The sequence below is a fragment of the Dicentrarchus labrax genome, unplaced genomic scaffold, assembly GCF_905237075.1.
Source record: "Dicentrarchus labrax unplaced genomic scaffold, dlabrax2021, whole genome shotgun sequence".
In the NCBI taxonomy this organism is placed as follows: domain Eukaryota; kingdom Metazoa; phylum Chordata; class Actinopteri; family Moronidae; genus Dicentrarchus; species Dicentrarchus labrax.
The window spans coordinates 26,788,204-26,802,156 of NW_026136714.1; the positions used below are offsets into that span (position 1 = coordinate 26,788,204).

The window sequence follows — 13,953 nt, forward strand, 5'->3', positions numbered from 1 at the left end:
CTTTAATATGTAATTCTTATGACAAGTGTCTCACTCCGCAGTATCAAGTCCAGTAATTAATCACAACCATATAAATCCACAACCTACAAACTTTCAGCAGAAGTGTGTGCAGTATGTGAATCAGTCAGTGGTTGGTGCTGGCCTGCTCATCAGCCATCTGTTTACAGTAAGAAATCTCCTCTGTCTGATTCAAGAGAAATGTTTGTTTCCATTTCTGTCACAGTTCCCCTCCTGCTCTCACTGTCAGGGTTACATCTGCAAGCAGTGTCTCTTTAGCCTCAGCAGACACACAGAAACAAACAAACGTCTTCTGAATAGAGAGCGCAGCGCTGTCCATCCTCTAACTAACTCATCTTACTGTCCATTTATCACACATTCAGCAGAGGGGAAGAGCTCAGCGACACAGGAGTCTCTGCTTCTTTTTCCTGTTACAATCAAAGAGGTACAAGGCTGTTCACTAACAGACCAGTGCAAACCACAACTGACAATGTCACATACTTCCTCCTGTGCATGCACATTACAAACAGAATGGGGGCTGGTTTACCATCAGGTCTTATTCAGTTGCACTTTATGCAAATCAGATGAACAGCGGCTGGCACTGGCATTCAATGATCACCCATTAAAACTATTTTATAACAGCTACTGTTCAAGTAGCACATTTGAAGGATAAATGCAAATATGGTTTTATACCTCAGTATCCAAAGATGACTTGCTTGCCTTCACCTCAGCTAAAAGGCTAGAGGAGCTGCTTAACAGAACTGGCCATAGCAAAATAATGGCATTATTAACTGTGTGCCCCCTGAAGTTGCTATTTCCATCCCACTAAAGCACCACCCAGGTCAGTATGACCCACTGGATAAAGTAGCACACACTCATCTCAGTTCGAGGTCGAGATTTACTGGTTCACAAGCATTTTTAGTGTTCAGTGGTATGAAACAATGTGTGGCTTTAACTGCAGAACTTATATACAGCAACAAACACACATCCTACACACATACACACAACCCACGTCCTGCAGGTAAAACCTTACCTACTCGTCTTCTGTTCTTTTTTTATTCCAGATTTTATCTTAATCTTATGCTTAAATTTATTGATTTAAAGAGTATTTAGGAATGAAGAAATGCCTGATACAAAAAACAAAACATCCACCTTAACTTAACTAGAGCTAGCTGTTATGTAGGGCGGCTGTGGCTCAGAGGCAGAGCAGGTTGTTCCTTAATTGGAAGGTTGTAGGTTCGATCCCCAGCTCCTGGTGCCACATGTCAAAGTATCCTTGAGCAAGATACTGAACCCCAAATTGCTCCTGATGTGCATCGGTGTGTATCAATGTGTTAGTTTCTGTTTGATGGACTTTGCCATCACTGAGTGAATGTGTGTGAAAGGGTGAATGTCTCTGAGTGGTCGGAAGACTAGAAAGGCGCTGTACAGGTCCATTTACCATTTAGTCCGTAAAGGGTCTCTGAAAATGCCAACAGCATTATTTTGATAAATCGACAGCATTTTTTGAATCTAAGCTGTTAATTTTTTTTTACTTCATGTACTTCAGTACTGCTGCCAAGTCCCCACGAAGAGCACTAGGCTTTAAAGCCAATTTGACATAGTGGCCAAACCATGTAATTACAGAAATGGCCTCCGTCACCTGATGCACATTGGCCCAAAAATACTTTTCCCAACAAGATTACATTATGAAAGAAGCTTCTGATAGTGAAGACTCCTTCCACTATCAGAATTTGATCCATTTGCTCCGGTAACATTTGGAAAGTCTAGAAGGGCCACATGACTACTGTTACTCATTATTTCCCCATTCAAGTTAGTGGAGGGCAAATCTGGAAGTTAGTGGCTTTGCCACACTCAGCAGGCAGAAGTACTGTCTGTATGTTTTGGTGGGGACAACCATATCTGCTTCATTTTCCTGTAGCCTACTCCATGTTTGCTCTTCTGCTCAGCAGGTGAACTAACGCCATATCTCAACACAACACATGCTGTTGCTGAGTTTTCCTCTCTACCCTTGTTTCTTTTCTCCCTCCATCTCATCTGTAGATTTAATCTAAGACTCTCTATTCTGTCTCTGGTGCATTTCCCAGGAGGAAGGAAGAAGCTCTCAATAATTCATAGGCTGCCTGAGCCTCTTTCTCCAGCACCAACCATCGCTGCTGCTGCTGCCCGTCTGCCATAGCTAAAGCCTACTAGGACAGCCTGGCAGCCAAGGGTACTGAAGGACTTTCTGCCAGCAGTTGTGCTCTACCAAAATGGGCTATAATGAATAGTGTTTTTTGCTGCGTGGATGGCCTACTTGGTGATTGTGAGCAGGATTTATCTTAGCTGGACACATTTTATAACAGAAAAAGCCGTCTGCTTTAAATCAAAGTCACATCTAATCCAGCTGGAGCAGCTATTTAAAGTCCAATCAAATTCCTGGCCACACTTTCATGAAAATATGTTGTACTATGTTATTTGAGCTAAAGACATTGAGAGTTCTGCCAGAGGTTTTTTATTTTCTTTTTATTCTGACTCCACTGAGGATACCTACTGCCAACTGCAGTGTTTCTTCTGCACTTCCAGAAATAATCAAACAGAGTGAGTGGTATAATGATCTCTTCTTAGTGAAGAGTTTTTATTAAGAGATTGAGATTATGGAACTTTTCGTTTGTTATTTTATTTTTGTTTTCAGTTATCAGTTTTTTTTATTCATACAAAAGTACAACAAAAACTGACAACACAGGCATGTGGCGCAAAATGAAAAATCCATCAATATGTCAACATAGAAGACCAAAATACACTTACAGAATTACTCTGGCACAAAGGGACAATGCAAATGGAGAAGGGAAATTCATCATATTCACTGACATACAATTCTTCTAGAGACGGATAATCCATGAACCCTTAATCATTGCCAAACTAAAACAATTAACTGTTTTTGTTGGACGGTTGTAATGAATTTAAACAGAACATTTTTAAAGATTGGACTGTTGGACTGCTTTGAAGGTGCACCGATCCACTATTTTTCATTTCTGATCTGATCCCTAAACCTGAATTTGGAGATCTGCCAACACTGATACAACATAATCAAATAAATAGTATTGTGTGATAGCACGACTTCCACTCCTCGGAATGTTGGCTTTACACACGATAACTTTTGATTAAGTTTATGTCTTGCTTTTGTGAAACACTCACTCAGTTGAAGACTGTCTCATCATGTTATGGCGGGTTCATGGTCCAGCGCAACCTCCGCCGGTCCCGATCATCCCAAACTTTGAGGCTTCCGTTGGATACTCTAACATGCATTGTCTGATGATAATAATCTCAAGTAAACCCAGGCTAATGTTTACATATTTAGTTAGTCACTGTTTTAAGTTTTACAAGTGCACACGTAAATAACCTGAAAAAACATCCCAAATATCCATCCATCAACAGACTTTCTCCCTCTTTATACTGCGTCACCTGACTTTGACAACAGAGGGGTACCTTGTTGTCATTTTGCATGGTAACATATGCTAATTAGCACTAAACACAAAGCGGCGATGGAAATAGCATGCGTTTTGCAGTTATTAGGTCAGAAACCAACGTATTCGATACTTTAAAATAATTGATGGTGGCACTAAATGAAAAGTCAGTGGATCAACCAAGTCATTAGGCTTCATCATTAATGCCTGTACCAAATTTTATGCAATCTATCCAATGGTTTTGGACCAAATTGGTGGACAGGTAGAGCCACGTTGCTAGAGTGGCTGCAAACAGTGAGGGTAGGTAAATACAGTCAGCTGCCGGCTAAGTCTCCTCCAGCCAAGGCCATTGCTATTTTAATCTGTGGTACCTCATCATTTAGCCTTGCAGCTGCCTCTGAATGCCTGCGTATGTGTGTGTGCAAGCAATGACATAATTTCATGACATGCCAAATCACACAGTGATTTTCTCATAATATAAATTAAACACAAAGAAGTATCATAGAGAAAAAAAACACAGACCAGTTTTAAAATGTTATACAAACTGAAAGACAAGTGAAAAACGTTTAAAGTCTGTTGCATTTTAAGAAGATATTCATAAACTTCTTATTCATAGTTCATAAATGATCATACAACATTTTAGAAAAGTACTGGATTAGGCCTCCCTAAACTGTGACAGAGCAGCAACAGCCTAAATAACCCATGACTGATACATTAAAACAGAACTGTAAATGGAGACCTGCAGCTTGGACTCTTGTCAGACTTGATTGTGTGTGACTAGGTAAGAGTTGATGACACATTTATATTGAAAAATTCTCCACTGAATGTAACTGTGCCTTTTGTAACTGTCATGAATAATTAATAACCAGGATGAGAAAACTCTGTATTTCAATGAGAGAAATCAGCCTTTCAATATAAAAAAAAAGTCTATACACATAAATGAATAGCTCTAAATATGTATGTGCTAGTTCCTGCTTTTAGTTATTTAAACAATATGAATTTAATATTTATCAGATATTACAATTATTCATTATTGAATTGTCCATTGTACTAATTATTAGAATCTGTCATACAACTTGGCAACAGGAAGTGTTTCCCTCCACTCATAGAGCGCTTTGGCTCAACTACGAGTCAGAAAGCTAACATATATAATATAATTTACTATAATACAATGTTTAATAACAAGACTAGCTAGCTATCCAGCCATGTAATTCAATATCAAAACGACCACCAACAAACAATCAGCTGACGGCCGCAGGCTGAAGTAGCGAGCTGAATAGGAGACGGGATGCGGGTTCAGAGGGGCAGTGTAAGGGCTTGTCTGTTACAGTCGCCATCCTGTGGTGTTCAGAGGAAGAGGCACTGAAGGACTGCACACGATTTTGTTTTCATTCAATTTATTTCACTGGAACTACTTATAAAGTGTCCATTAGGAATTAATGGACACCCTGCAGCCAATGAGAATCAAGTCTTCACCCAGACCATGATATAAGTGATCTGAGCTGCTGAGTGAAGATCTGTAGTACCTTGTTAGTTCTGTTGAATTCAGCACGATATGCCTGAGTGTAACCAACTAAAGCTTTGGATTTACTTAGACTTGTTTAAGTGGTTGTACTGGGAAGCTCCTGTATTTCAATATGACGCAGCACTGTGCTAAAAAGGAGTGGCCATTATCTAGGTCAGAGCATTTCCATAACCTCAAAATTGTATTCCTGCCTGGTGTGTTCTTCTAAAAGCCAGACCAGTCTGTCTGAAAGCACCAGCAAATACAACAAATGTGTCAGACAAAATGTATCCTCTAGAATTTCAAATACGTCACATGAATGAACCTGAGGATTAATTCATTGATTTGCTTATTGGAAAGATTACAGAAAGACCCAAAACTCAGTTTGTTAGGTACTGTACCTCCAGGCTAGCACTAGCCAGCTTACACTATTCAGTGATACGCCTGCCAAAATCTACACTTATATTAATCCTAACTGTCCAAGACTTAGTCACCATTAGAGGAATTTTTGGTAAACAAATCGGTCTCAGCATAATGTCCTCTCTTATGTGTGATAAGTGTGTGCCAGTAATATTTGGGATCTACGACACTAAACGGTAAATGGACCTGTACTTGTATAGCGCCTTCCAACCACTCAAAGCGCTTTTACACTACGTGCCACATTCACCCTTTCACACACATTCACTCAGTGATGGCAAAGTCCACCGAACAGAAACTAACATTCACACACCAATGCACAGCATCAGGAGCAATTTGGGGTTCAGTATCTTGCTCAAGGATACTTCGACATGTGGCACCAGGAGCCGGGGATCGAACCCACAACCTTCCGATTAAGGAACGACCCGCTCTGCCTCTGAGCCACAGTCGTACACGCTCAATATATATATTATATATGCTTATTTTTATTTACTTAAAGCTGCACTGATCAATATGTTTATAAGAGAAATGGGTCAACTGACTATAACCATGATTCCATCAATGTATTTTGATGTGCATTTTAAAGTTTCGCATTCGCAAAGGTTGATAGAAGCTGCAATAATTTAGCAAAAAAAGATTTATGCCACTGACGCAAACATTTAACTCACGTGATTGATGAGCTGTTTCCTCTTCCACAGTATCCTCATTGCTCCCATGGCTCTATAATACATCCATGATTGCTCACTCCATACTATGGTTCAAGTCCAGCTCAGACCACAGTATGGAGTGTGGACTGGTAGCTGGAGAGGTGCCAGTTTCACCTCCTGTGCAATGCCAATGTGCCCTTGAGCAAGGCACCTAACCCCTAAATGCTCCTGGGGCGCTGCTTACGTGGCAGCCCATCACCTTTGCATGTGCATGATTGTATTTCATTTCTGTGTGTATGTAAAAAAAAAAATAAAAATAAGAAAAGGTGAGAAACGAATTTATTTTATATTATATATATATATATATATATATAATTAATAAAGTATATCTTCTTCCGCACTGATCTGATGGAACCTTCCTCATATTAATACAGGAAACTAACAGAATTATCATGTTTTCATTCTGTTTTCTGCATTGTTTTTTGAGGTTTGACTGGCACTCTTAAAGGTCCAGTGTGTAACATTTAGCAGGATCTATTGTCAGAAATGGAATATAATATTCATAGGTATGTTTTCATTAGTGTGTAATCACCTGAATATAGGAATTGTTGTGTTTTTATTCATTTAGAATTAGCTGTACAGCCGCTATGGGTTGTCTGCCATGGACTCCACCATGTTGAACCGCCATGTTTCTACAGTAGCCCAGAACGGACAAACCAAACACTGGCTCTACATAGGGCCGTTTGCATTTTTCGCGGCTACCATAGTTTCTCCTAGGGCTGCATGATATGATAAAAACATTTATTATTATTATTATTTTGACAGATATAGCAATATGATTCATGATTAGTGTGGGAATGATCCATTTTTGCATCACAAATTTAATTTAAAAAACCTAAACCTAAATGGTCAGGGTATCTCTTCAGAACTTTTATTATTATTTTTTTTATATATTTTAATATAATGCTGTTTGTTGCACATTTTTACCTTTATTAATAAAACTGCAGCTTCTGTGATTTGGATATTGCACTTGGCCAAATTGCAATCTTGATAATATTTTAATTAATTGTGCAACAATGGTTTCTCTTACACACTTCACTTCCCGTTCTCATTCCCAGGTTGACAAACACAGACGCGAGCATAGTTCAGTTAATTGCAATCTGAATCTTCACCGCTAGATGCCACACACTGGTCCTTAAATTATGTCACCTAGTTTAGCACCCTTCTTCTGGTTTTCCGACTGGAGAATTGCCACCACCAACTCTTAATTATCACATAATGGTAGTGGATAGAAACAAGCATTCATTTGCATTTTCTTTCGCTACATAACTCCCAATGCAGTTAAAATTCTCCATACATCGAAACACGGCTTATGTAACATGAAATGGGTCACTCATAGTGATGACTGTGCAGTTAATTATTAGACTCATCAACAACTCTGCAGTTCCCCTTTTAGCTTCTGGTTTTGAGTTTATGGCCCACAAACTCTGCTGTCATCAATCTGGTTTCCAGCAGCAACAGCAGCTGCCAAAAAGCTCTGATACACTCACTGTACACTACCTGCTCAGCACCAGACAGCAGGCAGAGACTAGCTGGTGAATATAGTGGAGCATTTAGCAACTAAAGAGACAGATATTTAATATTTGTCTCAGGAGTCGGTGGAGACTAAATAACTAAATAAGGGTGAATATTGGAATTAAATTCATCAGGTGGACACAAAACGACTCCAAGTGAGTGATGATGTTGCTCTAATGTGCTGAATGTGTAAATGGGCCCCTGTTTGCTAACACTTTTGTCATAATGTCAGATTGATTGCTGCTGCTACCATGGTGTTAAGTGCTGTGCTCAGCAACAGGTGTACCACGTACCATTCATGTGTCTAAATAAAACGGGACATGAGATCTTCATTATATCTCATTGTTTGAGGTTCAGCTCATGGTTGCCAATGTCAATGTTGTGTTTACACCTTTTTAAACTTCCCCCAGGTGGCCAAAACATCAAATAATGTAGCACATTCACTCAGCGATGGCAAAGCCCATCTAACAGAAACTGTTACACTGTTAACACATTGATACACATTTACACACCAATGCACATCGGGAGCAATTTGGGGTTCAGTAACTTGCTCAAGGATACTTCGACATGAAGTATCCTGGAGCTGGGAATCGAACGAACAACATTCTGATTAGCGGACGACCCGCTCTGCCGCTCTCTCTCTACATCTTAACCTTTCATACGCTCAATAGTGCATAAACTAAAGGTTGTGAACTCTTTTTTTAAAACACAAAAATGTGAAATGATCAATTATTGTATCAGTATCAGCCATGAGAAGCAGGTAAAAAAAAAAATCCACATTGTCCATCCCTACTAAGAAGAGTGTTGTGTTTTTGAATGTTTTGACTGAAAACCATAATGGAAGTGTTTAAGGAAACCAACAATTCTAGAGTCACTCATTCTACACAGAATCCTGAAATTCCAGACCATAAATAAAAGGTTAAAAACTGCATGTAAGTGGCCTCCAGAGGAAGAGCTGCAGCACAGTTACCTCACAGGATTTATACATAACCTCTCCTGTCTGCAGTGCCAGGCCTCAGTGAACCAGCTGCTAGTCTATTAGACTTTACAGATAGCATTTATAATTCATTTAGCTGTCAGTTAACCTTCTGCTACAGATTTGCACGCTCTCTTATCAGTCAGCAGCTTCATCCTTCATCCCCTCCATCTAAACGCTTTCTGTCCCTGTCTTTCAACCCCTCTCTCTCTTTTGTCCTTAGCAAATGCTTTTCCATTTTCCTGTTGTTTTTACTTTTTCTCTTCATTACAAATCTCTGTCTGCGTCCCTGTCTCTCTGCAGTATCCATAGATACCCAGCCAGTAGGTTTTGCCCAGCCCACTGTAAGACTATCATTCAAAGACAGACCAGATCTAGGTCAAACACACTGCTCGCTGCCACTGGAGACTAACTGTTCTGTACAGCTGGCCAGTGTGTTTGGTTACTGTCTACTGTATGCTGCATTTATTTTGAGTTCTGATTGACTTTCCTTATTTTGCATCTACACAACAGAAATTAGTTACCATATGCATGCATGAGGCTGTGTTTGGATCCCTACTTCACTAATAAAATTGGGAACTTTTCTGCCTCTGAATGCCTGCACTAGTGCCGCAACTATTATTATTTTTACTGTTGATTCATTTGTTGATAATTTTTTGATAAATCAATAAGTTGTTTGGTCCAGAAAATGTCAAAAAATGAAAAATGTTGATCACTGTTTCCAAAGGCCCAAGCTGACGTCCTCCAATTGTTTTTGTCCACAACCCAAATATATTCAGTGTACTGTCATAGAGCACTAAAGAGACTTTTTTTCTTTGAAAAATGATTAATCAAAATAAATGATGATTCACTTTTAGAGTGGAAATGTCCATTTTTGCGTCACACATTTTGACTGAAAATGTTTGATGCAGCGAACATTTAACTAACATGACTTTTTTGGGGTCTGTTTTTTTTAATCTGGAGAACAAAATTTGTAGGCGAGGGTATCTCTGCAGAACTGCAATACTTTGCAGGGCAACAGACTCCTTCTGCTCCCATTCAAACTTTGGTGGGAGGAGCTTAGCAGAGTGAGGTGCAGAGTGAGGTGCAGCACAGAGATGGAAGGTTTTGCCTACTGCAGCTTTAACAATGGATCGAATGACACTGAATATACAGTTTTCACTCATCTTACAAAGTGTTTGCATTAGCTTGCACACCTGTATTTTGGCTAATTTGGACTGAACCAAAGACAAAATCATCCATTGTTGTTACAGGAGAAGATAGTTATTGCATATGCTCACCTCACTTTAATGATGGCAGATCACTTAGTAGGTTGCTTTATTTAATATTTAGTATTAGTTTAGTTACTGGATTCATGCTGAAAGTATATATTTAATACACACAATGCTGTAGCATCAAGTGGGGCTCACTTTTCCTGTCAACTTTCCAAAGAGGTCGTCTGGATGGTAGCATGTTGCTCCATGTGTACAGTACCTTTTAGTATTAGTACCACTCAAGGCAACAGTGTTAAGATAAGCAATGACAACAAAAGTCAAGCAAACTGCAAGCTCTGCCCTGCTAAATTGAGCCTAAGCTAATTGCCTTCTGGCCAGTGCACCAAACTTTAACTACTTTATATACTGCTGGGTAGTTCAATCTATAACAATGCCTCATATTTTATCCTCTAATCATGTGCTTTGTGTCAAAAATCTAAGTATAAAGTTGCTTAAAATGGAAATACTTGAAATACTAATGAAGTACAGTTCATTAGCTTTATTTTGAAAAATTCTATATGATAATTTTATTTTTAAAAATCCATATTTAATAAATGCAACTATGCATTGCCGACAGTGCTCCTCTAATTTATGCCTGAGCTTGTGTCTGTCAGTCGGGACCAATGTGTGATTGATGCTATCTCAGCTAAGTGCTGACAAGACTGTTCTTCTGACCATCAATCCAATGGACAGCTTAAGTGAGGACAAACCAGGGCAGCGTGATTACTAATCTATAGACAGAAATGACGCAGCTGTTACTATTATTATTACAGAGGCTCCCCGATACATCTCTCGTGACTCCTGAGTTTGATGTCTGAAGGTAGATAGGCTAAAAATAGCTGCACCCCCCCCACCCCACACAAACCGTACACACACCAACCCCTCTATCAGGACACCAGCAAAGGCGGGGATAAAAAAATCCGGCTGTATGAGGACAGATCCAGCCTCTGCTTTTAAAAACAACAAAAACATCACAAAAATAAACCAGCTAACAGGCATTAGGATTTCTGATGGCTAATAATAGACCCCGTAAGGATTAAAGGCTTCACAATATGCATACTCAGATGGCACGGTTGTAGAGGTCACCACGTAGATTATAGCACATCTGGACAATGACGTTTGAATGTCTCTCAGTGTACTTGCCTGCCTGTATTTTGACGGACTGACAGTAAATTTGACAATGATGATATATAAGAATGATGAGGCTATATGTACACAGACGTGTTGTATTAGTTGGTTTTGTGAGGTCTGGGTTTTTTGCTGTTAAAAGTAGGGGTTAAGAAAATACTGACAAATATGGTATGGCAATATTTTGTTTTGTGATACTGTATCTTTTCTCAAAAATAAATTACTAAAATGCTAAATAGTAGTGTTGTTATGTTTAAACATAAACTAAGGGCTCATTTATATGAATGCAGATCCCACTGTTCTGGTTGTTAACTTTTTTTAAATGTATAGTATCGCAATATACTGAATCGTAACCCCTGTATAGTGATATATATCATTATTATGTATATAAATATAAATATATGTGTGTCTACGTGTGTGTGTCATATACTGTAGTACAAACATTCCCATGTCTTATTTCTATTTTCTATATATTGCCATACATTGTATGATAATGTACATAGTTCAGATATTTTTCATTTTTCTATATATATTGTCGTTAAATATTATTAATATAATGCATATTTTTACCGTTCTTATTATTCTTATTATATTTCTTTCATTTTTGTGAGCTCCTTAAGCAACTGTAACAAGACAGATTTCCCCCTGGGGATCAGTAAAGTATTTCTGATTCCCCAGATTCTTTTCCAATACATAGCCCTACTGATAACCATCGCAGCAAAACAAAAGTGTATCAACCATTAGATAATCTACGCAAAACCATGTCAGTACAGATAACTGAAGTCACACCAGAACTCTTGGGTTCGGTTCCAAAAGTCCAAAACCACACTGACATTTTTAATTATTCAAATGACATGGAACATGGCCTTATTCAACATCACTAGCTTAGCAGACTGAGGCCAGTCAAGTGATGACATATTAGAATGTGGAGGGTTGAATGGCATGGGTGTGTAACATGAAGGTGAACGATATAGGAAGTACACCAGTATGAATTTACCCGTCAGTACGAATTTTTCTATACTGCTGACCAGTAGAGCTGGCCTGCACACAACGAAGGGAGAGGAGTTGGTAAAGAAAAAAAAAGACCTGTGCAACTTCCATTCAGTGTTCATCACACTTTACAAGAGCTAGCTCCAAGTTCAGCTCACACACATTAAAATAGCTAGTTCACATTATGTTTTCTTAAGTTCTTTTTATGAGCTTCTTTACAAAATGTTGGATTTAGGTGAAGGGGGAAACCGTTACAATGGTGAATATGTGCTGAAAATGTTTCATGGGAGATGTAATGTCGATAGAATATGAATAACACAGCCGGAATGCATGTTTTCAGAAATATAGATGAAAGAAACAAAAAGCTAGACCAAAGGTGACATCAGGACTTGAGCTCGCTACTGGCAACATTGTTTGAAAGACAAGTGACTTCTGGGAAGTGCAGTGCAGAAACATGGCAAAAAAATAAGTCAGACAAAGGTCAGGTCAGAAACAGAAACACTGGTGGCACAGTCCATGTTTCCATTCTGAACAAAGAAAGGCTTCTGTCACGCTACGCAAGTCTTTCACCAACGTCATTCCAACAAGTCATCCAAACAAAATGCTCAGTCTCATTGTTGTTGTCCAGTGAAAAAGCTCCGAGGAACCCACTGTACACTACCTGCTCAGCACAAACAGCACACAGACACAGTGAGAGACTAACTGGTGAACACAGTGGAGCATTTAGCAGCTGAAGAGACAGATATTTTATCACGAGTTGGAGGAGACCAAAGGAGAGTGAATATTGGACTAACATTCAGCGGATGGACACAGACACGACTACTAGTGAATGCTTATGTTCCTCTGTGTGTCTGCTGTTTGCTAACATAACAATAACAGATATTTGGACGAACATTTGCAGTAAAATGTTTAATCTTTCAAGTACTGTACTTGGGTAAATGTGGAACAGCATCCTTCAGTGCTGACAGGCTTTTACTCGTGATGTGTAACCAATCAGACAGTGCAGTGGGCGGGTCACTCAGCAAGACTACAAAGCAGTGATTAAGGACAGAGACAGGCGGGAACATCAGAGCCAAATCACTTTTAAATGAATTCATTTCATTTGCAATTTTATAAAAGAAATAACAATTCCAATAATTACAGCTTGTACTGCCCCCAAATTGCCACAATAATCAATCCATGCAGCTTTAGTTAGCTTTGGTTTGGTTAAGTTTAGGCAATAAAACAACTTTAGTTGTACATAACCATCCACGCTGATTTCCTGAGAGGGTTTTTGGAACAGCCTCCGTCTTTGCGTCTGATAAAGGACGGTCACTGCTTGCACGAACACAAGAAGTCTCTTAACAGGAAAACATGAACACAGGTAGGCATAATTACCTGTAAGTCCTCGGTTGCTTGGCTGGTTTCATCGTGATACGAGTATATTTTAAAATTCATCATAGCATTGGTTTTTCTTTTAGAGGTCCTGTCCTTCACTAACCGATGTGTCCTCAGTATATTCTGCTTAAGTTACTAAATTGGGGATTACTCCACCAATTTGACATGTCAATCACAGGGAGAACTACTCACCTTGTGAAAACAATAATGTCCATTTTAATCATTTTTAACAGCCTGCATTCCAAACTGGAGGCATGGTTGAAACATTAACTCAAAGTCTACTTCCTAGAATTTATCAAGAGCTTTCAACTGGGTCTCTCAGTCCTTCTAACCACTAACCCCCCTTTATCACCATGTTTAAAACTTCAATCACACGATGACACAACTATGTAGGACTGCAATAATAATCATTAGTCGATTATTGTCATTATCCATTAGTCTCTCGATCATTTTCTCGATTAATCCATTAGTTGTTTGGTCCATAAAATGTCAGAAAATGGTGAAAAATGTTGATCAGTGTTTCCCAAAGCCCAAGGTGATGTCCTTGGAGAAGCTACAATCAGAGAATATTGAAATTTCTTTTTTTAGAAAACGACTCAATATCATTACTAATGGTACCATTATGTTTCTGTTACCTTTCTAT

The 13,953-nt window shown here is 38.9% G+C and overlaps 1 protein-coding gene across 2 annotated transcripts in view; it reads right to left on the bottom strand.

The window, feature by feature from the left end:
• The window catches only part of abca2 (ATP-binding cassette, sub-family A (ABC1), member 2), a 94,432-nt gene that overhangs the window by 78,000 nt on the left and 2,479 nt on the right, over positions 1 to 13,953 (bottom strand). The window lies entirely within an intron of this gene.